At 49.6% G+C, this 19,820-nt stretch overlaps 36 non-coding genes and 18 pseudogenes across 36 annotated transcripts; all 54 read left to right on the top strand.

Moving 5' to 3' along the window:
- The first annotated feature begins 92 nt into the window (after positions 1-92).
- LOC149754532 (5S ribosomal RNA) lies at positions 93-211 on the top strand. Its single transcript, XR_016407002.1, has one exon. It is a non-coding gene; the product is annotated as a 5S ribosomal RNA (ribosomal RNA).
- A 246-nt stretch (positions 212-457) lies between these two features.
- LOC149754531 (5S ribosomal RNA) lies at positions 458-576 on the top strand. Its single transcript, XR_016411026.1, has one exon. It is a non-coding gene; the product is annotated as a 5S ribosomal RNA (ribosomal RNA).
- A 246-nt stretch (positions 577-822) lies between these two features.
- Positions 823-941, top strand: LOC149754530 (5S ribosomal RNA; annotated as a pseudogene).
- Positions 942-1,188: 247 nt separating this feature from the next.
- Positions 1,189-1,307, top strand: LOC149754529 (5S ribosomal RNA). Its single transcript, XR_016402028.1, has one exon. It is a non-coding gene; the product is annotated as a 5S ribosomal RNA (ribosomal RNA).
- A 247-nt stretch (positions 1,308-1,554) lies between these two features.
- On the top strand, positions 1,555-1,673 carry LOC149754528 (5S ribosomal RNA; annotated as a pseudogene).
- A 247-nt stretch (positions 1,674-1,920) lies between these two features.
- LOC149754527 (5S ribosomal RNA) lies at positions 1,921-2,039 on the top strand (annotated as a pseudogene).
- Positions 2,040-2,286: 247 nt separating this feature from the next.
- LOC149754526 (5S ribosomal RNA) lies at positions 2,287-2,405 on the top strand. Its single transcript, XR_016407823.1, has one exon. It is a non-coding gene; the product is annotated as a 5S ribosomal RNA (ribosomal RNA).
- Positions 2,406-2,652: 247 nt separating this feature from the next.
- On the top strand, positions 2,653-2,771 carry LOC149754525 (5S ribosomal RNA). The gene has a single exon (XR_016407000.1). It is a non-coding gene; the product is annotated as a 5S ribosomal RNA (ribosomal RNA).
- Positions 2,772-3,017: 246 nt separating this feature from the next.
- LOC149754524 (5S ribosomal RNA) lies at positions 3,018-3,136 on the top strand. The gene has a single exon (XR_016411015.1). It is a non-coding gene; the product is annotated as a 5S ribosomal RNA (ribosomal RNA).
- Positions 3,137-3,382: 246 nt separating this feature from the next.
- On the top strand, positions 3,383-3,501 carry LOC149754523 (5S ribosomal RNA; annotated as a pseudogene).
- A 246-nt stretch (positions 3,502-3,747) lies between these two features.
- Positions 3,748-3,866, top strand: LOC149754522 (5S ribosomal RNA). The gene has a single exon (XR_016405792.1). It is a non-coding gene; the product is annotated as a 5S ribosomal RNA (ribosomal RNA).
- A 247-nt stretch (positions 3,867-4,113) lies between these two features.
- On the top strand, positions 4,114-4,232 carry LOC149754521 (5S ribosomal RNA; annotated as a pseudogene).
- A 247-nt stretch (positions 4,233-4,479) lies between these two features.
- Positions 4,480-4,598, top strand: LOC149754520 (5S ribosomal RNA). Its single transcript, XR_016402026.1, has one exon. It is a non-coding gene; the product is annotated as a 5S ribosomal RNA (ribosomal RNA).
- A 247-nt stretch (positions 4,599-4,845) lies between these two features.
- LOC149754519 (5S ribosomal RNA) lies at positions 4,846-4,964 on the top strand (annotated as a pseudogene).
- Positions 4,965-5,211: 247 nt separating this feature from the next.
- Positions 5,212-5,330, top strand: LOC149754518 (5S ribosomal RNA; annotated as a pseudogene).
- A 247-nt stretch (positions 5,331-5,577) lies between these two features.
- LOC149754517 (5S ribosomal RNA) lies at positions 5,578-5,696 on the top strand. Its single transcript, XR_016407821.1, has one exon. It is a non-coding gene; the product is annotated as a 5S ribosomal RNA (ribosomal RNA).
- A 247-nt stretch (positions 5,697-5,943) lies between these two features.
- Positions 5,944-6,062, top strand: LOC149754516 (5S ribosomal RNA). Its single transcript, XR_016406999.1, has one exon. It is a non-coding gene; the product is annotated as a 5S ribosomal RNA (ribosomal RNA).
- Positions 6,063-6,308: 246 nt separating this feature from the next.
- LOC149754515 (5S ribosomal RNA) lies at positions 6,309-6,427 on the top strand. Its single transcript, XR_016411004.1, has one exon. It is a non-coding gene; the product is annotated as a 5S ribosomal RNA (ribosomal RNA).
- A 246-nt stretch (positions 6,428-6,673) lies between these two features.
- LOC149754514 (5S ribosomal RNA) lies at positions 6,674-6,792 on the top strand (annotated as a pseudogene).
- Positions 6,793-7,038: 246 nt separating this feature from the next.
- On the top strand, positions 7,039-7,157 carry LOC149754513 (5S ribosomal RNA). The gene has a single exon (XR_016402025.1). It is a non-coding gene; the product is annotated as a 5S ribosomal RNA (ribosomal RNA).
- Positions 7,158-7,404: 247 nt separating this feature from the next.
- Positions 7,405-7,523, top strand: LOC149754512 (5S ribosomal RNA; annotated as a pseudogene).
- A 247-nt stretch (positions 7,524-7,770) lies between these two features.
- On the top strand, positions 7,771-7,889 carry LOC149754511 (5S ribosomal RNA). The gene has a single exon (XR_016407977.1). It is a non-coding gene; the product is annotated as a 5S ribosomal RNA (ribosomal RNA).
- Positions 7,890-8,136: 247 nt separating this feature from the next.
- LOC149754510 (5S ribosomal RNA) lies at positions 8,137-8,255 on the top strand. The gene has a single exon (XR_016407820.1). It is a non-coding gene; the product is annotated as a 5S ribosomal RNA (ribosomal RNA).
- A 247-nt stretch (positions 8,256-8,502) lies between these two features.
- LOC149754509 (5S ribosomal RNA) lies at positions 8,503-8,621 on the top strand. Its single transcript, XR_016406998.1, has one exon. It is a non-coding gene; the product is annotated as a 5S ribosomal RNA (ribosomal RNA).
- A 246-nt stretch (positions 8,622-8,867) lies between these two features.
- On the top strand, positions 8,868-8,986 carry LOC149754508 (5S ribosomal RNA). The gene has a single exon (XR_016410993.1). It is a non-coding gene; the product is annotated as a 5S ribosomal RNA (ribosomal RNA).
- A 246-nt stretch (positions 8,987-9,232) lies between these two features.
- LOC149754507 (5S ribosomal RNA) lies at positions 9,233-9,351 on the top strand (annotated as a pseudogene).
- Positions 9,352-9,598: 247 nt separating this feature from the next.
- LOC149754506 (5S ribosomal RNA) lies at positions 9,599-9,717 on the top strand. The gene has a single exon (XR_016402024.1). It is a non-coding gene; the product is annotated as a 5S ribosomal RNA (ribosomal RNA).
- A 247-nt stretch (positions 9,718-9,964) lies between these two features.
- LOC149754505 (5S ribosomal RNA) lies at positions 9,965-10,083 on the top strand (annotated as a pseudogene).
- A 247-nt stretch (positions 10,084-10,330) lies between these two features.
- Positions 10,331-10,449, top strand: LOC149754504 (5S ribosomal RNA). Its single transcript, XR_016407976.1, has one exon. It is a non-coding gene; the product is annotated as a 5S ribosomal RNA (ribosomal RNA).
- A 247-nt stretch (positions 10,450-10,696) lies between these two features.
- Positions 10,697-10,815, top strand: LOC149754503 (5S ribosomal RNA). The gene has a single exon (XR_016407819.1). It is a non-coding gene; the product is annotated as a 5S ribosomal RNA (ribosomal RNA).
- A 247-nt stretch (positions 10,816-11,062) lies between these two features.
- Positions 11,063-11,181, top strand: LOC149754502 (5S ribosomal RNA). The gene has a single exon (XR_016406997.1). It is a non-coding gene; the product is annotated as a 5S ribosomal RNA (ribosomal RNA).
- Positions 11,182-11,427: 246 nt separating this feature from the next.
- Positions 11,428-11,545, top strand: LOC149754501 (5S ribosomal RNA). The gene has a single exon (XR_016405189.1). It is a non-coding gene; the product is annotated as a 5S ribosomal RNA (ribosomal RNA).
- Positions 11,546-11,791: 246 nt separating this feature from the next.
- Positions 11,792-11,910, top strand: LOC149754500 (5S ribosomal RNA; annotated as a pseudogene).
- A 247-nt stretch (positions 11,911-12,157) lies between these two features.
- LOC149754499 (5S ribosomal RNA) lies at positions 12,158-12,276 on the top strand. The gene has a single exon (XR_016402023.1). It is a non-coding gene; the product is annotated as a 5S ribosomal RNA (ribosomal RNA).
- Positions 12,277-12,523: 247 nt separating this feature from the next.
- Positions 12,524-12,642, top strand: LOC149754498 (5S ribosomal RNA; annotated as a pseudogene).
- A 247-nt stretch (positions 12,643-12,889) lies between these two features.
- LOC149754497 (5S ribosomal RNA) lies at positions 12,890-13,008 on the top strand. The gene has a single exon (XR_016407975.1). It is a non-coding gene; the product is annotated as a 5S ribosomal RNA (ribosomal RNA).
- Positions 13,009-13,255: 247 nt separating this feature from the next.
- Positions 13,256-13,374, top strand: LOC149754496 (5S ribosomal RNA). Its single transcript, XR_016407818.1, has one exon. It is a non-coding gene; the product is annotated as a 5S ribosomal RNA (ribosomal RNA).
- Positions 13,375-13,621: 247 nt separating this feature from the next.
- LOC149754495 (5S ribosomal RNA) lies at positions 13,622-13,740 on the top strand. Its single transcript, XR_016406996.1, has one exon. It is a non-coding gene; the product is annotated as a 5S ribosomal RNA (ribosomal RNA).
- A 246-nt stretch (positions 13,741-13,986) lies between these two features.
- Positions 13,987-14,104, top strand: LOC149754494 (5S ribosomal RNA). The gene has a single exon (XR_016405188.1). It is a non-coding gene; the product is annotated as a 5S ribosomal RNA (ribosomal RNA).
- Positions 14,105-14,350: 246 nt separating this feature from the next.
- Positions 14,351-14,469, top strand: LOC149754493 (5S ribosomal RNA; annotated as a pseudogene).
- Positions 14,470-14,716: 247 nt separating this feature from the next.
- Positions 14,717-14,835, top strand: LOC149754492 (5S ribosomal RNA). Its single transcript, XR_016402022.1, has one exon. It is a non-coding gene; the product is annotated as a 5S ribosomal RNA (ribosomal RNA).
- A 247-nt stretch (positions 14,836-15,082) lies between these two features.
- Positions 15,083-15,201, top strand: LOC149754491 (5S ribosomal RNA; annotated as a pseudogene).
- A 247-nt stretch (positions 15,202-15,448) lies between these two features.
- LOC149754490 (5S ribosomal RNA) lies at positions 15,449-15,567 on the top strand. The gene has a single exon (XR_016407974.1). It is a non-coding gene; the product is annotated as a 5S ribosomal RNA (ribosomal RNA).
- Positions 15,568-15,814: 247 nt separating this feature from the next.
- LOC149754489 (5S ribosomal RNA) lies at positions 15,815-15,933 on the top strand. Its single transcript, XR_016407817.1, has one exon. It is a non-coding gene; the product is annotated as a 5S ribosomal RNA (ribosomal RNA).
- A 247-nt stretch (positions 15,934-16,180) lies between these two features.
- On the top strand, positions 16,181-16,299 carry LOC149754488 (5S ribosomal RNA). The gene has a single exon (XR_016406995.1). It is a non-coding gene; the product is annotated as a 5S ribosomal RNA (ribosomal RNA).
- Positions 16,300-16,545: 246 nt separating this feature from the next.
- On the top strand, positions 16,546-16,664 carry LOC149754487 (5S ribosomal RNA). The gene has a single exon (XR_016410982.1). It is a non-coding gene; the product is annotated as a 5S ribosomal RNA (ribosomal RNA).
- A 246-nt stretch (positions 16,665-16,910) lies between these two features.
- Positions 16,911-17,029, top strand: LOC149754486 (5S ribosomal RNA; annotated as a pseudogene).
- A 247-nt stretch (positions 17,030-17,276) lies between these two features.
- LOC149754485 (5S ribosomal RNA) lies at positions 17,277-17,395 on the top strand. The gene has a single exon (XR_016402021.1). It is a non-coding gene; the product is annotated as a 5S ribosomal RNA (ribosomal RNA).
- Positions 17,396-17,642: 247 nt separating this feature from the next.
- Positions 17,643-17,761, top strand: LOC149754484 (5S ribosomal RNA; annotated as a pseudogene).
- A 247-nt stretch (positions 17,762-18,008) lies between these two features.
- Positions 18,009-18,127, top strand: LOC149754483 (5S ribosomal RNA). The gene has a single exon (XR_016407973.1). It is a non-coding gene; the product is annotated as a 5S ribosomal RNA (ribosomal RNA).
- A 247-nt stretch (positions 18,128-18,374) lies between these two features.
- On the top strand, positions 18,375-18,493 carry LOC149754482 (5S ribosomal RNA). Its single transcript, XR_016407816.1, has one exon. It is a non-coding gene; the product is annotated as a 5S ribosomal RNA (ribosomal RNA).
- A 246-nt stretch (positions 18,494-18,739) lies between these two features.
- Positions 18,740-18,858, top strand: LOC149754481 (5S ribosomal RNA). Its single transcript, XR_016408221.1, has one exon. It is a non-coding gene; the product is annotated as a 5S ribosomal RNA (ribosomal RNA).
- Positions 18,859-19,104: 246 nt separating this feature from the next.
- On the top strand, positions 19,105-19,223 carry LOC149754480 (5S ribosomal RNA). The gene has a single exon (XR_016410971.1). It is a non-coding gene; the product is annotated as a 5S ribosomal RNA (ribosomal RNA).
- A 246-nt stretch (positions 19,224-19,469) lies between these two features.
- LOC149754479 (5S ribosomal RNA) lies at positions 19,470-19,588 on the top strand (annotated as a pseudogene).
- Positions 19,589-19,820: the final 232 nt, after the last annotated feature.

Genomic DNA, 19,820 nt, shown 5'->3' with positions numbered 1-19,820 from the left:
TCCTACGCCAGAACGGCCCCGGCGGCGCGAATGTCTCGGGCCGTCGAGACCGGCTGCTTTGTCATAAAAGGGAGTTTCGAAGGGCTTGTCATGGGTGCGATCATACCAGCACTAATGCACCGGATCCCATCAGAACTCCGCAGTTAAGCGTGCTTGGGCGAGAGTAGCACAAGGATGGGTGACCACCTGGGAAGTCCTCGTGTTGCACCCCTTTTATTTTTTGCCCTTTTTTTATTTTTTGATAATATTTATTTTTAATTTTTCGGCTTTTGGCTTTTCCTCTTCGGATAATTTTTTTTCTCCGAAAATAAACTGAGTCCGGAGACTGGCGGTGCCATGCAGCATAGCGGGACAAGCGCGTTGAATACTACGCCAGAACGGCCCCGGCGGTGCGAATGTCTCGGGCCGTCGAGAACTGCTGCTTTGTCATAAAAGGGAGTTTCGAAGGGCTTGTCATGGGTGCGATCATACCAGCACTAATGCACCGGATCCCATCAGAACTCCGCAGTTAAGCGTGCTTGGGCGAGAGTAGTACTAGGATGGGTGACCCCCTGGGAAGTCCTCGTGTTGCACCCCTTTTATTTTTTGCCCGCTTTTTTATTTTTTGATAATATTTATTTTTAATTTTTCGGCTTTCGGCTTTTCCTCTTCGGATAATTTTTTCCTCCGAAAATAAACTGAGTCCGGAGACTGGCGGTGCCATGCAGCATAGCGGGACCAGCGCGTTGAATCCTACGCCAGAACGGCCCCGGCGGCGCGAATGTCTCGGGCCGTCGAGACCGGCTGCTTTGTCATAAAAGGGAGTTTCGAAGGGCTTGTCATGGGTGCGATCATACCAGCACTAATGCACCGGATCCCATCAGAACTCCGCAGTTAAGCGTGCTTGGGCGAGAGTAGCACTAGGTAGCGGGACCACCTGGGAAGTCCCCGTGTTGCACCCCTTTTATTTTTTGCCCGTTTTTTTCTTTTTTGAAAATATTTATTTTTAATTTTTCGGCTTTTGGCTTTTCCTCTTCTGATAATTTTTTTCCTCCGAAAATAAACTGAGTCCGGAGACTGGCGGTGCCATGCAGCATAGCGGGACCAGCGCGTTGAATCCTACGCCAGAACGGCCCCGGCAGTGCGAATGTCTCGGGCCGTCGAGACCTGCTGCTTTGTCATAACAGGGAGTTTCGAAGGGCTTGTCATGGGTGCGATCATACCAGCACCAATGCACCGGATCCCATCAGAACTCCGCAGTTAAGCGTGCTTGGGCGAGAGTAGTACTAGGATGGGTGACCCCCTGGGAAGTCCTCGTGTTGCACCCCTTTTATTTTTTGCCCGCTTTTTTATTTTTTGATAATATTTATTTTTAATTTTTCGGCTTTTGGCTTTTCCTCTTCGGATAATTTTTTTCCCCCGAAAATAAACTGAGTCCGGAGACTGGCGGTGCCATGCAGCATAGCGGGACCAGCGCGTTGAATCCTACGCCAGAGCGGCCCCGGCGGCGCGAATGTCTCGGGCCGTCGAGGTCGGCTGCTTTGTCATAAAAGGGAGTTTCGAAGGGCATGTCATGGGTGCGATCATACCAGCACTAATGCACCGGATCCCATCAAAACTCCGCAGTTAAGCGTGCTTGGGCGAGGGTAGTACTAGGATGGTTGACCCTATGGAAAGTCCTCATGTTGCACCCCTTTTATTTTTTGCCCGCTTATTTATTTTTTGATAATATTTATTTTTAATTTTTCGTTCTTTGGCTTTTCCTCTTCGGATAATTTTTTTCCCCCGAAAATAAACTGAGTCCGGAGACTGGCGGTGCCATGCAGCATAGCGGGACCAGCGCGTTGAATCCTACGCCAGAACGGCCCCGCCGGCGCGAATGTCTCGGGCCGTCGAGGTCTGCTGCTTTGTCATAAAAGGAAGTTTCGAAGGGCATGTCATGGGCGCGATCAAACCAGCACTAATGCACCGGATTCCATCAGAACTCCGCAGTTAAGCATGCTTGGGCGAGAGTAGTACTAGGATGGGTGACCCTCTGGGAAGTCCTCGTGTTGCACCCCTTTAATTTTTTGCCCGCTTTTTTATTTTTTGATAATATTTATTTTTAATTTTTCGGCTTTTGGCTTTTCCACTCCGGATAATTTTTTTCCTCCAAAAATAAACTGAGTTCGGAGACTGGCGGTGCCATGCAGCATAGCGGGACCAGCGCGTTGAATTTTACGCCAGAACGGCCCCGGTGGCGCGAATGTCTCGGGCCGTCGAGACCGGCTGCTTTGTCATAAAAAGGAGTTTCGAATGGCTTGTCATGGGTGCGATCATACCAGCACTAATGCGCCGGATCCCATCAGAACTCCGCAGTTAAGCATGCTTGGGCGAGAGTAGTACTAGGATGGGTGACCCCCCAGGAAGTCCTCGTGTTGCACCCCTTTTATTTTTTGCCCTTTTTTTATTTTTTTGATAATATTTATTTTTAATTTTTCGGCTCTTGGCTTTTCCACTTCGGATAATCTTTTTTCCACGAAAATAAACTGAGTCCGGAGACTGGCGGTGCCATGCAGCATAGCGGGACCAGCGCGTTGAATCCTACGCCAAAACGGCCCCGGCGGCGCGAATGTCTCGGGCCGTCGAGACCGGCTGCTTTGTCATAAAAGGGAGTTTCGAAGGGCTTGTCATGGGTGCGATCATACCAGCACTAATGCACCGGATCCCATCAGAACTCCGCAGTTAAGCGTGCTTGGGCGAGAGTAGCACAAGGATGGGTGACCACCTGGGAAGTCCTCGTGTTGCACCCCTTTTATTTTTTGCCCTTTTTTTATTTTTTGATAATATTTATTTTTAATTTTTCGGCTTTTGGCTTTTCCTCTTCGGATAATTTTTTTTCTCCGAAAATAAACTGAGTCCGGAGACTGGCGGTGCCATGCAGCATAGCGGGACAAGCGCGTTGAATACTACGCCAGAACGGCCCCGGCGGTGCGAATGTCTCGGGCCGTCGAGAACTGCTGCTTTGTCATAAAAGGGAGTTTCGAAGGGCTTGTCATGGGTGCGATCATACCAGCACTAATGCACCGGATCCCATCAGAACTCCGCAGTTAAGCGTGCTTGGGCGAGAGTAGTACTAGGATGGGTGACCCCCTGGGAAGTCCTCGTGTTGCACCCCTTTTATTTTTTGCCCGCTTTTTTATTTTTTGATAATATTTATTTTTAATTTTTCGGCTTTCGGCTTTTCCTCTTCGGATAATTTTTTCCCCCGAAAATAAACTGAGTCCGGAGACTGGCGGTGCCATGCAGCATAGCGGGACCAGCGCGTTGAATCCTACGCCAGAACGGCCCCGGCGGCGCGAATGTCTCGGGCCGTCGAGACCGGCTGCTTTGTCATAAAAGGGAGTTTCGAAGGGCTTGTCATGGGTGCGATCATACCAGCACTAATGCACCGGATCCCATCAGAACTCCGCAGTTAAGCGTGCTTGGGCGAGAGTAGCACTAGGTAGCGGGACCACCTGGGAAGTCCCCGTGTTGCACCCCTTTTATTTTTTGCCCGTTTTTTCTTTTTTGAAAATATTTATTTTTAATTTTTCGGCTTTTGGCTTTTCCTCTTCTGATAATTTTTTTCCTCCGAAAATAAACTGAGTCCGGAGACTGGCGGTGCCATGCAGCATAGCGGGACCAGCGCGTTGAATCCTACGCCAGAACGGCCCCGGCAGTGCGAATGTCTCGGGCCGTCGAGACCTGCTGCTTTGTCATAACAGGGAGTTTCGAAGGGCTTGTCATGGGTGCGATCATACCAGCACCAATGCACCGGATCCCATCAGAACTCCGCAGTTAAGCGTGCTTGGGCGAGAGTAATACTAGGATGGGTGACCCCCTGGGAAGTCCTCGTGTTGCACCCCTTTTATTTTTTGCCCGCTTTTTTATTTTTTGATAATATTTATTTTTAATTTTTCGGCTTTTGGCTTTTCCTCTTCGGATAATTTTTTTCCCCCGAAAATAAACTGAGTCCGGAGACTGGCGGTGCCATGCAGCATAGCGGGACCAGCGCGTTGAATCCTACGCCAGAGCGGCCCCGGCGGCGCGAATGTCTCGGGCCGTCGAGGTCGGCTGCTTTGTCATAAAAGGGAGTTTCGAAGGGCATGTCATGGGTGCGATCATACCAGCACTAATGCACCGGATCCCATCAAAACTCCGCAGTTAAGCGTGCTTGGGCGAGGGTAGTACTAGGATGGTTGACCCTATGGAAAGTCCTCATGTTGCACCCCTTTTATTTTTTGCCCGCTTATTTATTTTTTGATAATATTTATTTTTAATTTTTCGTTCTTTGGCTTTTCCTCTTCTGATAATTTTTTTCCTCCGAAAATAAACTGAGTCCGGAGACTGGCGGTGCCATGCAGCATAGCGGGACCAGCGCGTTGAATCCTACGCCAGAACGGCCCCGGCAGTGCGAATGTCTCGGGCCGTCGAGACCTGCTGCTTTGTCATAACAGGGAGTTTCGAAGGGCTTGTCATGGGTGCGATCATACCAGCACCAATGCACCGGATCCCATCAGAACTCCGCAGTTAAGCGTGCTTGGGCGAGAGTAGTACTAGGATGGGTGACCCCCTGGGAAGTCCTCGTGTTGCACCCCTTTTACTTTTTGCCCGCTTTTTTATTTTTTGATAATATTTATTTTTAATTTTTCGGCTTTTGGCTTTTCCTCTTCGGATAATTTTTTTCCCCCGAAAATAAACTGAGTCCGGAGACTGGCGGTGCCATGCAGCATAGCGGGACCAGCGCGTTGAATCCTACGCCAGAGCGGCCCCGGCGGCGCGAATGTCTCGGGCCGTCGAGGTCGGCTGCTTTGTCATAAAAGGGAGTTTCGAAGGGCATGTCATGGGTGCGATCATACCAGCACTAATGCACCGGATCCCATCAAAACTCCGCAGTTAAGCGTGCTTGGGCGAGGGTAGTACTAGGATGGTTGACCCTATGGAAAGTCCTCATGTTGCACCCCTTTTATTTTTTGCCCGCTTATTTATTTTTTGATAATATTTATTTTTAATTTTTCGTTCTTTGGCTTTTCCTCTTCGGATAATTTTTTTCCCCCGAAAATAAACTGAGTCCGGAGACTGGCGGTGCCATGCAGCATAGCGGGACCAGCGCGTTGAATCCTACGCCAGAACGGCCCCGCCGGCGCGAATGTCTCGGGCCGTCGAGGTCTGCTGCTTTGTCATAAAAGGAAGTTTCGAAGGGCATGTCATGGGCGCGATCAAACCAGCACTAATGCACCGGATTCCATCAGAACTCCGCAGTTAAGCATGCTTGGGCGAGAGTAGTACTAGGATGGGTGACCCTCTGGGAAGTCCTCGTGTTGCACCCCTTTAATTTTTTGCCCGCTTTTTTATTTTTTGATAATATTTATTTTTAATTTTTCGGCTTTTGGCTTTTCCACTCCGGATAATTTTTTTCCTCCAAAAATAAACTGAGTTCGGAGACTGGCGGTGCCATGCAGCATAGCGGGACCAGCGCGTTGAATTTTACGCCAGAACGGCCCCGGTGGCGCGAATGTCTCGGGCCGTCGAGACCGGCTGCTTTGTCATAAAAAGGAGTTTCGAATGGCTTGTCATGGGTGCGATCATACCAGCACTAATGCGCCGGATCCCATCAGAACTCCGCAGTTAAGCATGCTTGGGCGAGAGTAGTACTAGGATGGGTGACCCCCCAGGAAGTCCTCGTGTTGCACCCCTTTTATTTTTTGCCCTTTTTTTATTTTTTTGATAATATTTATTTTTAATTTTTCGGCTCTTGGCTTTTCCACTTCGGATAATCTTTTTTCCACGAAAATAAACTGAGTCCGGAGACTGGCGGTGCCATGCAGCATAGCGGGACCAGCGCGTTGAATCCTACGCCAGAACGGCCCCGGCGGCGCGAATGTCTCGGGCCGTCGAGACCGGCTGCTTTGTCATAAAAGGGAGTTTCGAAGGGCTTGTCATGGGTGCGATCATACCAGCACTAATGCACCGGATCCCATCAGAACTCCGCAGTTAAGCGTGCTTGGGCGAGAGTAGCACAAGGATGGGTGACCACCTGGGAAGTCCTCGTGTTGCACCCCTTTTATTTTTTGCCCTTTTTTTATTTTTTGATAATATTTATTTTTAATTTTTCGGCTTTTGGCTTTTCCTCTTCGGATAATTTTTTTTCTCCGAAAATAAACTGAGTCCGGAGACTGGCGGTGCCATGCAGCATAGCGGGACAAGCGCGTTGAATACTACGCCAGAACGGCCCCGGCGGTGCGAATGTCTCGGGCCGTCGAGAACTGCTGCTTTGTCATAAAAGGGAGTTTCGAAGGGCTTGTCATGGGTGCGATCATACCAGCACTAATGCACCGGATCCCATCAGAACTCCGCAGTTAAGCGTGCTTGGGCGAGAGTAGTACTAGGATGGGTGACCCCCTGGGAAGTCCTCGTGTTGCACCCCTTTTATTTTTTGCCCGCTTTTTTATTTTTTGATAATATTTATTTTTAATTTTTCGGCTTTCGGCTTTTCCTCTTCGGATAATTTTTTCCCCCGAAAATAAACTGAGTCCGGAGACTGGCGGTGCCATGCAGCATAGCGGGACCAGCGCGTTGAATCCTACGCCAGAACGGCCCCGGCGGCGCGAATGTCTCGGGCCGTCGAGACCGGCTGCTTTGTCATAAAAGGGAGTTTCGAAGGGCTTGTCATGGGTGCGATCATACCAGCACTAATGCACCGGATCCCATCAGAACTCCGCAGTTAAGCGTGCTTGGGCGAGAGTAGCACTAGGTAGCGGGACCACCTGGGAAGTCCCCGTGTTGCACCCCTTTTATTTTTTGCCCATTTTTTCTTTTTTGAAAATATTTATTTTTAATTTTTCGGCTTTTGGCTTTTCCTCTTCTGATAATTTTTTTCCTCCGAAAATAAACTGAGTCCGGAGACTGGCGGTGCCATGCAGCATAGCGGGACCAGCGCGTTGAATCCTACGCCAGAACGGCCCCGGCAGTGCGAATGTCTCGGGCCGTCGAGACCTGCTGCTTTGTCATAACAGGGAGTTTCGAAGGGCTTGTCATGGGTGCGATCATACCAGCACCAATGCACCGGATCCCATCAGAACTCCGCAGTTAAGCGTGCTTGGGCGAGAGTAGTACTAGGATGGGTGACCCCCTGGGAAGTCCTCGTGTTGCACCCCTTTTATTTTTTGCCCGCTTTTTTATTTTTTGATAATATTTATTTTTAATTTTTCGGCTTTTGGCTTTTCCTCTTCGGATAATTTTTTTCCCCCGAAAATAAACTGAGTCCGGAGACTGGCGGTGCCATGCAGCATAGCGGGACCAGCGCGTTGAATCCTACGCCAGAGCGGCCCCGGCGGCGCGAATGTCTCGGGCCGTCGAGGTCGGCTGCTTTGTCATAAAAGGGAGTTTCGAAGGGCATGTCATGGGTGCGATCATACCAGCACTAATGCACCGGATCCCATCAAAACTCCGCAGTTAAGCGTGCTTGGGCGAGGGTAGTACTAGGATGGTTGACCCTATGGAAAGTCCTCATGTTGCACCCCTTTTATTTTTTGCCCGCTTATTTATTTTTTGATAATATTTATTTTTAATTTTTCGTTCTTTGGCTTTTCCTCTTCGGATAATTTTTTTCCCCCGAAAATAAACTGAGTCCGGAGACTGGCGGTGCCATGCAGCATAGCGGGACCAGCGCGTTGAATCCTACGCCAGAACGGCCCCGCCGGCGTGAATGTCTCGGGCCGTCGAGGTCTGCTGCTTTGTCATAAAAGGAAGTTTCGAAGGGCATGTCATGGGTGCGATCAAACCAGCACTAATGCACCGGATTCCATCAGAACTCCGCAGTTAAGCATGCTTGGGCGAGAGTAGTACTAGGATGGGTGACCCTCTGGGAAGTCCTCGTGTTGCACCCCTTTAATTTTTTGCCCGCTTTTTTATTTTTTGATAATATTTATTTTTAATTTTTCGGCTTTTGGCTTTTCCACTCCGGATAATTTTTTTCCTCCAAAAATAAACTGAGTTCGGAGACTGGCGGTGCCATGCAGCATAGCGGGACCAGCGCGTTGAATTTTACGCCAGAACGGCCCCGGTGGCGCGAATGTCTCGGGCCGTCGAGACCGGCTGCTTTGTCATAAAAAGGAGTTTCGAATGGCTTGTCATGGGTGCGATCATACCAGCACTAATGCGCCGGATCCCATCAGAACTCCGCAGTTAAGCATGCTTGGGCGAGAGTAGTACTAGGATGGGTGACCCCCCAGGAAGTCCTCGTGTTGCACCCCTTTTATTTTTTGCCCTTTTTTTATTTTTTTGATAATATTTATTTTTAATTTTTCGGCTCTTGGCTTTTCCACTTCGGATAATCTTTTTTCCACGAAAATAAACTGAGTCCGGAGACTGGCGGTGCCATGCAGCATAGCGGGACCAGCGCGTTGAATCCTACGCCAGAACGGCCCCGGCGGCGCGAATGTCTCGGGCCGTCGAGACCGGCTGCTTTGTCATAAAAGGGAGTTTCGAAGGGCTTGTCATGGGTGCGATCATACCAGCACTAATGCACCGGATCCCATCAGAACTCCGCAGTTAAGCGTGCTTGGGCGAGAGTAGCACAAGGATGGGTGACCACCTGGGAAGTCCTCGTGTTGCACCCCTTTTATTTTTTGCCCTTTTTTTATTTTTTGATAATATTTATTTTTAATTTTTCGGCTTTTGGCTTTTCCTCTTCGGATAATTTTTTTTCTCCGAAAATAAACTGAGTCCGGAGACTGGCGGTGCCATGCAGCATAGCGGGACAAGCGCGTTGAATACTACGCCAGAACGGCCCCGGCGGTGCGAATGTCTCGGGCCGTCGAGAACTGCTGCTTTGTCATAAAAGGGAGTTTCGAAGGGCTTGTCATGGGTGCGATCATACCAGCACTAATGCACCGGATCCCATCAGAACTCCGCAGTTAAGCGTGCTTGGGCGAGAGTAGTACTAGGATGGGTGACCCCCTGGGAAGTCCTCGTGTTGCACCCCTTTTATTTTTTGCCCGCTTTTTTATTTTTTGATAATATTTATTTTTAATTTTTCGGCTTTCGGCTTTTCCTCTTCGGATAATTTTTTCCCCCGAAAATAAACTGAGTCCGGAGACTGGCGGTGCCATGCAGCATAGCGGGACCAGCGCGTTGAATCCTACGCCAGAACGGCCCCGGCGGCGCGAATGTCTCGGGCCGTCGAGACCGGCTGCTTTGTCATAAAAGGGAGTTTCGAAGGGCTTGTCATGGGTGCGATCATACCAGCACTAATGCACCGGATCCCATCAGAACTCCGCAGTTAAGCGTGCTTGGGCGAGAGTAGCACTAGGTAGCGGGACCACCTGGGAAGTCCCCGTGTTGCACCCCTTTTATTTTTTGCCCGTTTTTTTCTTTTTTGAAAATATTTATTTTTAATTTTTCGGCTTTTGGCTTTTCCTCTTCTGATAATTTTTTTCCTCCGAAAATAAACTGAGTCCGGAGACTGGCGGTGCCATGCAGCATAGCGGGACCAGCGCGTTGAATCCTACGCCAGAACGGCCCCGGCAGTGCGAATGTCTCGGGCCGTCGAGACCTGCTGCTTTGTCATAACAGGGAGTTTCGAAGGGCTTGTCATGGGTGCGATCATACCAGCACCAATGCACCGGATCCCATCAGAACTCCGCAGTTAAGCGTGCTTGGGCGAGAGTAGTACTAGGATGGGTGACCCCCTGGGAAGTCCTCGTGTTGCACCCCTTTTACTTTTTGCCCGCTTTTTTATTTTTTGATAATATTTATTTTTAATTTTTCGGCTTTTGGCTTTTCCTCTTCGGATAATTTTTTTCCCCCGAAAATAAACTGAGTCCGGAGACTGGCGGTGCCATGCAGCATAGCGGGACCAGCGCGTTGAATCCTACGCCAGAGCGGCCCCGGCGGCGCGAATGTCTCGGGCCGTCGAGGTCGGCTGCTTTGTCATAAAAGGGAGTTTCGAAGGGCATGTCATGGGTGCGATCATACCAGCACTAATGCACCGGATCCCATCAAAACTCCGCAGTTAAGCGTGCTTGGGCGAGGGTAGTACTAGGATGGTTGACCCTATGGAAAGTCCTCATGTTGCACCCCTTTTATTTTTTGCCCGCTTATTTATTTTTTGATAATATTTATTTTTAATTTTTCGTTCTTTGGCTTTTCCTCTTCGGATAATTTTTTTCCCCCGAAAATAAACTGAGTCCGGAGACTGGCGGTGCCATGCAGCATAGCGGGACCAGCGCGTTGAATCCTACGCCAGAACGGCCCCGCCGGCGCGAATGTCTCGGGCCGTCGAGGTCTGCTGCTTTGTCATAAAAGGAAGTTTCGAAGGGCATGTCATGGGTGCGATCAAACCAGCACTAATGCACCGGATTCCATCAGAACTCCGCAGTTAAGCATGCTTGGGCGAGAGTAGTACTAGGATGGGTGACCCTCTGGGAAGTCCTCGTGTTGCACCCCTTTAATTTTTTGCCCGCTTTTTTATTTTTTGATAATATTTATTTTTAATTTTTCGGCTTTTGGCTTTTCCACTCCGGATAATTTTTTTCCTCCAAAAATAAACTGAGTTCGGAGACTGGCGGTGCCATGCAGCATAGCGGGACCAGCGCGTTGAATTTTACGCCAGAACGGCCCCGGTGGCGCGAATGTCTCGGGCCGTCGAGACCGGCTGCTTTGTCATAAAAAGGAGTTTCGAATGGCTTGTCATGGGTGCGATCATACCAGCACTAATGCGCCGGATCCCATCAGAACTCCGCAGTTAAGCATGCTTGGGCGAGAGTAGTACTAGGATGGGTGACCCCCCAGGAAGTCCTCGTGTTGCACCCCTTTTATTTTTTGCCCTTTTTTTATTTTTTTGATAATATTTATTTTTAATTTTTCGGCTCTTGGCTTTTCCACTTCGGATAATCTTTTTTCCACGAAAATAAACTGAGTCCGGAGACTGGCGGTGCCATGCAGCATAGCGGGACCAGCGCGTTGAATCCTACGCCAGAACGGCCCCGGCGGCGCGAATGTCTCGGGCCGTCGAGACCGGCTGCTTTGTCATAAAAGGGAGTTTCGAAGGGCTTGTCATGGGTGCGATCATACCAGCACTAATGCACCGGATCCCATCAGAACTCCGCAGTTAAGCGTGCTTGGGCGAGAGTAGCACAAGGATGGGTGACCACCTGGGAAGTCCTCGTGTTGCACCCCTTTTATTTTTTGCCCTTTTTTTATTTTTTGATAATATTTATTTTTAATTTTTCGGCTTTTGGCTTTTCCTCTTCGGATAATTTTTTTTCTCCGAAAATAAACTGAGTCCGGAGACTGGCGGTGCCATGCAGCATAGCGGGACAAGCGCGTTGAATACTACGCCAGAACGGCCCCGGCGGTGCGAATGTCTCGGGCCGTCGAGAACTGCTGCTTTGTCATAAAAGGGAGTTTCGAAGGGCTTGTCATGGGTGCGATCATACCAGCACTAATGCACCGGATCCCATCAGAACTCCGCAGTTAAGCGTGCTTGGGCGAGAGTAGTACTAGGATGGTGACCCCCTGGGAAGTCCTCGTGTTGCACCCCTTTTATTTTTTGCCCGCTTTTTTATTTTTTGATAATATTTATTTTTAATTTTTCGGCTTTCGGCTTTTCCTCTTCGGATAATTTTTTCCCCCGAAAATAAACTGAGTCCGGAGACTGGCGGTGCCATGCAGCATAGCGGGACCAGCGCGTTGAATCCTACGCCAGAACGGCCCCGGCGGCGCGAATGTCTCGGGCCGTCGAGACCGGCTGCTTTGTCATAAAAGGGAGTTTCGAAGGGCTTGTCATGGGTGCGATCATACCAGCACTAATGCACCGGATCCCATCAGAACTCCGCAGTTAAGCGTGCTTGGGCGAGAGTAGCACTAGGTAGCGGGACCACCTGGGAAGTCCCCGTGTTGCACCCCTTTTATTTTTTGCCCGTTTTTTTCTTTTTTGAAAATATTTATTTTTAATTTTTCGGCTTTTGGCTTTTCCTCTTCTGATAATTTTTTTCCTCCGAAAATAAACTGAGTCCGGAGACTGGCGGTGCCATGCAGCATAGCGGGACCAGCGCGTTGAATCCTACGCCAGAACGGCCCCGGCAGTGCGAATGTCTCGGGCCGTCGAGACCTGCTGCTTTGTCATAACAGGGAGTTTCGAAGGGCTTGTCATGGGTGCGATCATACCAGCACCAATGCACCGGATCCCATCAGAACTCCGCAGTTAAGCGTGCTTGGGCGAGAGTAGTACTAGGATGGGTGACCCCCTGGGAAGTCCTCGTGTTGCACCCCTTTTACTTTTTGCCCGCTTTTTTATTTTTTGATAATATTTATTTTTAATTTTTCGGCTTTTGGCTTTTCCTCTTCGGATAATTTTTTTCCCCCGAAAATAAACTGAGTCCGGAGACTGGCGGTGCCATGCAGCATAGCGGGACCAGCGCGTTGAATCCTACGCCAGAGCGGCCCCGGCGGCGCGAATGTCTCGGGCCGTCGAGGTCGGCTGCTTTGTCATAAAAGGGAGTTTCGAAGGGCATGTCATGGGTGCGATCATACCAGCACTAATGCACCGGATCCCATCAAAACTCCGCAGTTAAGCGTGCTTGGGCGAGGGTAGTACTAGGATGGTTGACCCTATGGAAAGTCCTCATGTTGCACCCCTTTTATTTTTTGCCCGCTTATTTATTTTTTGATAATATTTATTTTTAATTTTTCGTTCTTTGGCTTTTCCTCTTCGGATAATTTTTTTCCCCCGAAAATAAACTGAGTCCGGAGACTGGCGGTGCCATGCAGCATAGCGGGACCAGCGCGTTGAATCCTACGCCAGAACGGCCCCGCCGGCGCGAATGTCTCGGGCCGTCGAGGTCTGCTGCTTTGTCATAAAAGGAAGTTTCGAAGGGCATGTCATGGGTGCGATCAAACCAGCACTAATGCACCGGATTCCATCAGAACTCCGCAGTTAAGCATGCTTGGGCGAGAGTAGTACTAGGATGGGTGACCCTCTGGGAAGTCCTCGTGTTGCACCCCTTTAATTTTTTGCCCGCTTTTTTATTTTTTGATAATATTTATTTTTAATTTTTCGGCTTTTGGCTTTTCCACTCCGGATAATTTTTTTCCTCCAAAAATAAACTGAGTTCGGAGACTGGCGGTGCCATGCAGCATAGCGGGACCAGCGCGTTGAATTTTACGCCAGAACGGCCCCGGTGGCGCGAATGTCTCGGGCCGTCGAGACCGGCTGCTTTGTCATAAAAAGGAGTTTCGAATGGCTTGTCATGGGTGCGATCATACCAGCACTAATGCGCCGGATCCCATCAGAACTCCGCAGTTAAGCATGCTTGGGCGAGAGTAGTACTAGGATGGGTGACCCCCCAGGAAGTCCTCGTGTTGCACCCCTTTTATTTTTTGCCCTTTTTTTATTTTTTTGATAATATTTATTTTTAATTTTTCGGCTCTTGGCTTTTCCACTTCGGATAATCTTTTTTCCACGAAAATAAACTGAGTCCGGAGACTGGCGGTGCCATGCAGCATAGCGGGACCAGCGCGTTGAATCCTACGCCAGAACGGCCCCGGCGGCGCGAATGTCTCGGGCCGTCGAGACCGGCTGCTTTGTCATAAAAGGGAGTTTCGAAGGGCTTGTCATGGGTGCGATCATACCAGCACTAATGCACCGGATCCCATCAGAACTCCGCAGTTAAGCGTGCTTGGGCGAGAGTAGCACAAGGATGGGTGACCACCTGGGAAGTCCTCGTGTTGCACCCCTTTTATTTTTTGCCCTTTTTTTATTTTTTGATAATATTTATTTTTAATTTTTCGGCTTTTGGCTTTTCCTCTTCGGATAATTTTTTTTCTCCGAAAATAAACTGAGTCCGGAGACTGGCGGTGCCATGCAGCATAGCGGGACAAGCGCGTTGAATACTACGCCAGAACGGCCCCGGCGGTGCGAATGTCTCGGGCCGTCGAGAACTGCTGCTTTGTCATAAAAGGGAGTTTCGAAGGGCTTGTCATGGGTGCGATCATACCAGCACTAATGCACCGGATCCCATCAGAACTCCGCAGTTAAGCGTGCTTGGGCGAGAGTAGTACTAGGATGGTGACCCCCTGGGAAGTCCTCGTGTTGCACCCCTTTTATTTTTTGCCCGCTTTTTTATTTTTTGATAATATTTATTTTTAATTTTTCGGCTTTCGGCTTTTCCTCTTCGGATAATTTTTTCCCCCGAAAATAAACTGAGTCCGGAGACTGGCGGTGCCATGCAGCATAGCGGGACCAGCGCGTTGAATCCTACGCCAGAACGGCCCCGGCGGCGCGAATGTCTCGGGCCGTCGAGACCGGCTGCTTTGTCATAAAAGGGAGTTTCGAAGGGCTTGTCATGGGTGCGATCATACCAGCACTAATGCACCGGATCCCATCAGAACTCCGCAGTTAAGCGTGCTTGGGCGAGAGTAGCACTAGGTAGCGGGACCACCTGGGAAGTCCCCGTGTTGCACCCCTTTTATTTTTTGCCCGTTTTTTTCTTTTTTGAAAATATTTATTTTTAATTTTTCGGCTTTTGGCTTTTCCTCTTCTGATAATTTTTTTCCTCCGAAAATAAACTGAGTCCGGAGACTGGCGGTGCCATGCAGCATAGCGGGACCAGCGCGTTGAATCCTACGCCAGAACGGCCCCGGCAGTGCGAATGTCTCGGTCCGTCGAGACCTGCTGCTTTGTCATAACAGGGAGTTTCGAAGGGCTTGTCATGGGTGCGATCATACCAGCACCAATGCACCGGATCCCATCAGAACTCCGCAGTTAAGCGTGCTTGGGCGAGAGTAGTACTAGGATGGGTGACCCCCTGGGAAGTCCTCGTGTTGCACCCCTTTTATTTTTTGCCCGCTTTTTTATTTTTTGATAATATTTATTTTTAATTTTTCGGCTTTTGGCTTTTCCTCTTCGGATAATTTTTTTCCCCCGAAAATAAACTGAGTCCGGAGACTGGCGGTGCCATGCAGCATAGCGGGACCAGCGCGTTGAATCCTACGCCAGAGCGGCCCCGGCGGCGCGAATGTCTCGGGCCGTCGAGGTCGGCTGCTTTGTCATAAAAGGGAGTTTCGAAGGGCATGTCATGGGTGCGATCATACCAGCACTAATGCACCGGATCCCATCAAAACTCCGCAGTTAAGCGTGCTTGGGCGAGGGTAGTACTAGGATGGTTGACCCTATGGAAAGTCCTCATGTTGCACCCCTTTTATTTTTTGCCCGCTTATTTATTTTTTGATAATATTTATTTTTAATTTTTCGTTCTTTGGCTTTTCCTCTTCGGATAATTTTTTTCCCCCGAAAATAAACTGAGTCCGGAGACTGGCGGTGCCATGCAGCATAGCGGGACCAGCGCGTTGAATCCTACGCCAGAACGGCCCCGCCGGCGCGAATGTCTCGGGCCGTCGAGGTCTGCTGCTTTGTCATAAAAGGAAGTTTCGAAGGGCATGTCATGGGTGCGATCAAACCAGCACTAATGCACCGGATTCCATCAGAACTCCGCAGTTAAGCATGCTTGGGCGAGAGTAGTACTAGGATGGGTGACCCTCTGGGAAGTCCTCGTGTTGCACCCCTTTAATTTTTTGCCCGCTTTTTTATTTTTTGATAATATTTATTTTTAATTTTTCGGCTTTTGGCTTTTCCACTCCGGATAATTTTTTTCCTCCAAAAATAAACTGAGTTCGGAGACTGGCGGTGCCATGCAGCATAGCGGGACCAGCGCGTTGAATTTTACGCCAGAACGGCCCCGGTGGCGCGAATGTCTCGGGCCGTCGAGACCGGCTGCTTTGTCATAAAAAGGAGTTTCGAATGGCTTGTCATGGGTGCGATCATACCAGCACTAATGCGCCGGATCCCATCAGAACTCCGCAGTTAAGCATGCTTGGGCGAGAGTAGTACTAGGATGGGTGACCCCCCAGGAAGTCCTCGTGTTGCACCCCTTTTATTTTTTGCCCTTTTTTTATTTTTTTGATAATATTTATTTTTAATTTTTCGGCTCTTGGCTTTTCCACTTCGGATAATCTTTTTTCCACGAAAATAAACTGAGTCCGGAGACTGGCGGTGCCATGCAGCATAGCGGGACCAGCGCGTTGAATCCTACGCCAGAACGGCCCCGGCGGCGCGAATGTCTCGGGCCGTCGAGACCGGCTGCTTTGTCATAAAAGGGAGTTTCGAAGGGCTTGTCATGGGTGCGATCATACCAGCACTAATGCACCGGATCCCATCAGAACTCCGCAGTTAAGCGTGCTTGGGCGAGAGTAGCACAAGGATGGGTGACCACCTGGGAAGTCCTCGTGTTGCACCCCTTTTATTTTTTGCCCTTTTTTTATTTTTTGATAATATTTATTTTTAATTTTTCGGCTTTTGGCTTTTCCTCTTCGGATAATTTTTTTTCTCCGAAAATAAACTGAGTCCGGAGACTGGCGGTGCCATGCAGCATAGCGGGACAAGCGCGTTGAATACTACGCCAGAACGGCCCCGGCGGTGCGAATGTCTCGGGCCGTCGAGAACTGCTGCTTTGTCATAAAAGGGAGTTTCGAAGGGCTTGTCATGGGTGCGATCATACCAGCACTAATGCACCGGATCCCATCAGAACTCCGCAGTTAAGCGTGCTTGGGCGAGAGTAGTACTAGGATGGGTGACCCCCTGGGAAGTCCTCGTGTTGCACCCCTTTTATTTTTTGCCCGCTTTTTTATTTTTTGATAATATTTATTTTTAATTTTTCGGCTTTCGGCTTTTCCTCTTCGGATAATTTTTTCCCCCGAAAATAAACTGAGTCCGGAGACTGGCGGTGCCATGCAGCATAGCGGGACCAGCGCGTTGAATCCTACGCCAGAACGGCCCCGGCGGCGCGAATGTCTCGGGCCGTCGAGACCGGCTGCTTTGTCATAAAAGGGAGTTTCGAAGGGCTTGTCATGGGTGCGATCATACCAGCACTAATGCACCGGATCCCATCAGAACTCCGCAGTTAAGCGTGCTTGGGCGAGAGTAGCACTAGGCAGCGGGACCACCTGGGAAGTCCCCGTGTTGCACCCCTTTTATTTTTTGCCCGTTTTTTTCTTTTTTGAAAATATTTATTTTTAATTTTTCGGCTTTTGGCTTTTCCTCTTCTGATAATTTTTTTCCTCCGAAAATAAACTGAGTCCGGAGACTGGCGGTGCCATGCAGCATAGCGGGACCAGCGCGTTGAATCCTACGCCAGAACGGCCCCGGCAGTGCGAATGTCTCGGGCCGTCGAGACCTGCTGCTTTGTCATAACAGGGAGTTTCGAAGGGCTTGTCATGGGTGCGATCATACCAGCACCAATGCACCGGATCCCATCAGAACTCCGCAGTTAAGCGTGCTTGGGCGAGAGTAGTACTAGGATGGGTGACCCCCTGGGAAGTCCTCGTGTTGCACCCCTTTTATTTTTTGCCCGCTTTTTTATTTTTTGATAATATTTATTTTTAATTTTTCGGCTTTTGGCTTTTCCTCTTCGGATAATTTTTTTCCCCCGAAAATAAACTGAGTCCGGAGACTGGCGGTGCCATGCAGCATAGCGGGACCAGCGCGTTGAATCCTACGCCAGAGCGGCCCCGGCGGCGCGAATGTCTCGGGCCGTCGAGGTCGGCTGCTTTGTCATAAAAGGGAGTTTCGAAGGGCATGTCATGGGTGCGATCATACCAGCACTAATGCACCGGATCCCATCAAAACTCCGCAGTTAAGCGTGCTTGGGCGAGGGTAGTACTAGGATGGTTGACCCTATGGAAAGTCCTCATGTTGCACCCCTTTTATTTTTTGCCCGCTTATTTATTTTTTGATAATATTTATTTTTAATTTTTCGTTCTTTGGCTTTTCCTCTTCGGATAATTTTTTTCCCCCGAAAATAAACTGAGTCCGGAGACTGGCGGTGCCATGCAGCATAGCGGGACCAGCGCGTTGAATCCTACGCCAGAACGGCCCCGCCGGCGCGAATGTCTCGGGCCGTCGAGGTCTGCTGCTTTGTCATAAAAGGAAGTTTCGAAGGGCATGTCATGGGTGCGATCAAACCAGCACTAATGCACCGGATTCCATCAGAACTCCGCAGTTAAGCATGCTTGGGCGAGAGTAGTACTAGGATGGGTGACCCTCTGGGAAGTCCTCGTGTTGCACCCCTTTAATTTTTTGCCCGCTTTTTTATTTTTTGATAATATTTATTTTTAATTTTTCGGCTTTTGGCTTTTCCACTCCGGATAATTTTTTTCCTCCAAAAATAAACTGAGTTCGGAGACTGGCGGTGCCATGCAGCATAGCGGGACCAGCGCGTTGAATTTTACGCCAGAACGGCCCCGGTGGCGCGAATGTCTCGGGCCGTCGAGACCGGCTGCTTTGTCATAAAAAGGAGTTTCGAATGGCTTGTCATGGGTGCGATCATACCAGCACTAATGCGCCGGATCCCATCAGAACTCCGCAGTTAAGCATGCTTGGGCGAGAGTAGTACTAGGATGGGTGACCCCCCAGGAAGTCCTCGTGTTGCACCCCTTTTATTTTTTGCCCTTTTTTATTTTTTTGATAATATTTATTTTTAATTTTTCGGCTCTTGGCTTTTCCACTTCGGATAATCTTTTTTCCACGAAAATAAACTGAGTCCGGAGACTGGCGGTGCCATGCAGCATAGCGGGACCAGCGCGTTGAATCCTACGCCAGAACGGCCCCGGCGGCGCGAATGTCTCGGGCCGTCGAGACCGGCTGCTTTGTCATAAAAGGGAGTTTCGAAGGGCTTGTCATGGGTGCGATCATACCAGCACTAATGCACCGGATCCCATCAGAACTCTGCAGTTAAGCGTGCTTGGGCGAGAGTAGCACAAGGATGGGTGACCACCTGGGAAGTCCTCGTGTTGCACCCCTTTTATTGTTTGCCCTTTTTTTATTTTTTGATAATATTTATTTTTAATTTTTCGGCTTTTGGCTTTTCCTCTTCGGATAATTTTTTTTCTCCGAAAATAAACTGAGTCCGGAGACTGGCGGTGCCATGCAGCATAGCGGGACAAGCGCGTTGAATACTACGCCAGAACGGCCCCGGCGGTGCGAATGTCTCGGGCCGTCGAGAACTGCTGCTTTGTCATAAAAGGGAGTTTCGAAGGGCTTGTCATGGGTGCGATCATACCAGCACTAATGCACCGGATCCCATCAGAACTCCGCAGTTAAGCGTGCTTGGGCGAGAGTAGTACTAGGATGGGTGACCCCCTGGGAAGTCCTCGTGTTGCACCCCTTTTATTTTTTGCCCGCTTTTTTATTTTTTGATAATATTTATTTTTAATTTTTCGGCTTTCGGCTTTTCCTCTTCGGATAATTTTTTCCCCCGAAAATAAACTGAGTCCGGAGACTGGCGGTGCCATGCAGCATAGCGGGACCAGCGCGTTGAATCCTACGCCAGAACGGCCCCGGCGGCGCGAATGTCTCGGGCCGTCGAGACCGGCTGCTTTGTCATAAAAGGGAGTTTCGAAGGGCTTGTCATGGGTGCGATCATACCAGCACTAATGCACCGGATCCCATCAGAACTCCGCAGTTAAGCGTGCTTGGGCGAGAGTAGCACTAGGTAGCGGGACCACCTGGGAAGTCCCCGTGTTGCACCCCTTTTATTTTTTGCCCGTTTTTTTCTTTTTTGAAAATATTTATTTTTAATTTTTCGGCTTTTGGCTTTTCCTCTTCTGATAATTTTTTTCCTCCGAAAATAAACTGAGTCCGGAGACTGGCGGTGCCATGCAGCATAGCGGGACCAGCGCGTTGAATCCTACGCCAGAACGGCCCCGGCAGTGCGAATGTCTCGGGCCGTCGAGACCTGCTGCTTTGTCATAACAGGGAGTTT

This window comes from Phoenix dactylifera, chromosome 4, assembly GCF_051530095.1.
Source record: "Phoenix dactylifera cultivar Ajwa chromosome 4, Ajwa_hap1_PhDact_Kaust_v1.1, whole genome shotgun sequence".
NCBI lineage: Eukaryota > Viridiplantae > Streptophyta > Magnoliopsida > Arecales > Arecaceae > Phoenix > Phoenix dactylifera.
The sequence above is the reverse complement of the archived record's forward strand: the minus strand, read 5'-3'. Positions and strand labels throughout refer to the sequence as shown.